The following is a 3084-nucleotide window of genomic DNA, read 5'->3' as shown; positions in this document are numbered from 1 at the left end:
AACCGAAAGATCGGCAGTTCAAACCCACCAGTCATACTTGGAAACCCTATACAGGGTCACTGAGTTGGACCCAATTCACAGGCACACAACAGCAACAATCTAGAGGTCTTCTTGATGTGAAATACTTTGCAATACCTTGCCTTAACGATGCCTATGGGAGGAAGTTTCTCCTGATGAGCCAGTGAGCAGGAGGACGTGCCTGTCCTACCCACTGAGCTGTTTCTACAGATCCAAGTCTGAGAGGCCAGTACCTTTTCTCACCAGCTGCGTAGCTTAGGGGCAGGTGCAGGGTGGGGTCTCCACTGCAGCCCTTCTGGGGAAGAGTGTGCTTAGAAAATACTCCAGATAAAAGCCTGAGCCCTTGAGGGTCCTAATGCATAAAAGAGAATGCCCTGAAAAAGGCCAGGCTCTGCTACCCTGTACTCCTATAGCATGTGAGTCTCTTGCCACCTCGGAACTAGCTGTTCCCTCTGTTTGACATGTTCTTTCTCTATAGTTTACTCTCCACTTCCATCCTGTCTTTGCTGCTATGTCTCCTTGAAACAGCCTTTCCTGACCACCTTCTCTTTCCTGCTCAGCCTTGGCACCACTGATACTTCACATGGGATTGTTCTTTCTTATGGATGCTGTCCTGTGCATTGTAGGATTCTTAGAAGCATCTCTGGTCTCTACCCACTAGACGCCAGCAGCACCCTCCTCCAGGTTAAAACAATAAAAAAACTGCCTTTTGTTCAATCAATTGGCATACACAATCCACAAAGACAACGTTCTCTGTACTACTTGGGTGACCAACGACTAGGGTCTTAAAATCTCTTCAGTGGCCATCTAAGACTCAACTATTGGTCTCTCCTTGTCCAGAGGAAAGGAGAGTGATGACAATTGAAGACACATGAAAGCAGTTAGCCCAGTGGACTGATGAGCCACACGAATGTCAGTCTCCATCATCCTGAGACCAGAAGAGCTAGATGGTACCAGGTTCCCACAACCAACTGCTCTGAAAGGGATCCCATGAGAAGGTCTTGAATAGCATGGGAGAAAATGTGGAACAAAACTCAAAATCAAAAAAAAAAAAAAGACCAGGCTTCCTGGTGAAATTGAGACTGGTGGAAGCCTGTGACGAGGCCCTTATTAGTCACCCTTAGGTCTGGAAATGAGCTCAGCCCTGTGGCTCCATTATCAGCCAAACAATAGACAAGTCTACAGGGGGAATAAGGAGCTCTCGTAGCATAGTGGTTATGAATGGGCTGCGAACCTCACGGTCAGCAGTTCAAAACTACCAGCTGTTCCGTGGGAGAAAGATGAGGCTTTCTGCTCCTGTAGAGATTTACAGCCTCAGAAAGCCTATACAGAGTTGCTATGAGTCGGAACCGACCCCATGGCACATAACCGTTGGGAGAATGGACTCCTGGTGTGGTGCTGTAGAATCAGCACTGGACTGCGAACCACAAGATGGGTAGTGCAAACCCAACAGCTGCTCCTCAGAAGCCTGTACAGGGTCACTATGAGTTGGAACCAACTCAACAGCAGCCAACACCACCACCACCATAGAGGGAGTAGTAGCCTTGGGAGGTATGCACACCTCAGAATGACCAGCCATTTGAGATCAAAAGAGCAGTGTTTACCCAGCAGGGTGAGGAAAGAATGAGAACTGAAATAGGAGACACAAGGAGGTAGTGGGATAAGAAAGATTTCATTGTGGGGATTGCAGTCAGTGAGATGAAACACAATGTGTATACATTCTTGAATGGAAACTGGTCTGCTCTGTGAAACTTCACTCAACACAAAGAAAAGAATGAATTTCAGGAGAAAAGGGCTCTGTTGCTATTAGCTGCCAGTGAGTTGGTCCCCAGCTCATGAAAATGTCAGCTGTGGACACCCTTTGGGGTTATATATATATTTTTCAGTAGTAGATGTCTAGAACTTTCTTCCTAGTCTATCTTTGTCTAGAAGCTCTGCTAAACCTATTCAGCATTTTAGCTCCATCAAGCCTCCACTGAGAGAGGGCAGGGTCTATGTGGGGAATCCAGTCTGGGTCTCCTGTGTGGAAAACAAAAATTCTACCTCTGAACAAATGTGCCCTGGTGGAAAGGAGGCAGATTGTCCTCATTATAAGACTTCACAGTCCCTGAAATATACAAGGGTGATCCAAAATTTATCTGCACTCAAAATTTATCTGACCGTGGCTGCTGACAGTCTCGAGCATGCGCGTGAAATGACTCTGTCGAATAGGTGAGTGACCGTGGATTATGCAGCAAATCATTTGCAAATCAGCCATGGCTCTGCCTGTGAAATAATCTACCACAGATTTGGGTTTCAAAAAGATTGTGAGTGATGGGTACCGAAACAATTCACAGAAGAGCATAAACAGAAGTGTTTGGATATCTGCAAACAAAATTTGGACCCATACTTGAAGGAAGGTAAAATTTTCTTAAAAAAAAAATATCTTGACAGGTGAGGAGACATGGATTCATCACTATGAACCTGAGAAGAAATGGCAGATTATGCAAAGGAAGCATCTTCACTAGCCGACCAAGAAAAAGTTTAAAAGTCAACCATCAACTGGAAAATCAATGTTTACAGTTTTCTGGGATTCTCAAGGGCCAGTATCGGAACACTTTCAGGGAAAAGGTTCAACAATCAACATTGCTCATTACACTGAGATACTCATTGAAGACTGAAGCCTAAACTTGGGATTCCATGCAGAGGACTTAGATTCCATCTAAGGGCCTTGTGATCTTACATGACAATATATATCCTTACACCTCTGCCCACACTGTTGACTCTCTGTGAAAACTTTGTTTTGAGGTGCTAAAGCATCCTCCCTATATTCTTGATCTTGCTCCATTAGACACTTACCTGATTGGTTCCCTTTAACAGTCCTTCGAGAACCAAGTTTCCCCTCTGATGAAGAAGTGAAGACCAGCAGTGCATTCGTGGCTTGCGGCTCAGCCTTTAACATTTTAAATTAAGAGACTATAAATGCTTGTTGGCAGATGGATAAAGTGCATTGAAAAGCAAGGAGCTTACATTTAAAAATGATGTATTTGTCTTTTCTAAAAGTTGATTAAAATACATGCTACAGTT

This window comes from Chrysochloris asiatica, unplaced genomic scaffold (genome assembly GCF_000296735.1).
Source record: "Chrysochloris asiatica unplaced genomic scaffold, ChrAsi1.0 scaffold00055, whole genome shotgun sequence".
Classification (NCBI taxonomy): Eukaryota; Metazoa; Chordata; class Mammalia; order Afrosoricida; family Chrysochloridae; genus Chrysochloris; species Chrysochloris asiatica.
Note: the sequence above shows the minus strand (reverse complement) of the source record.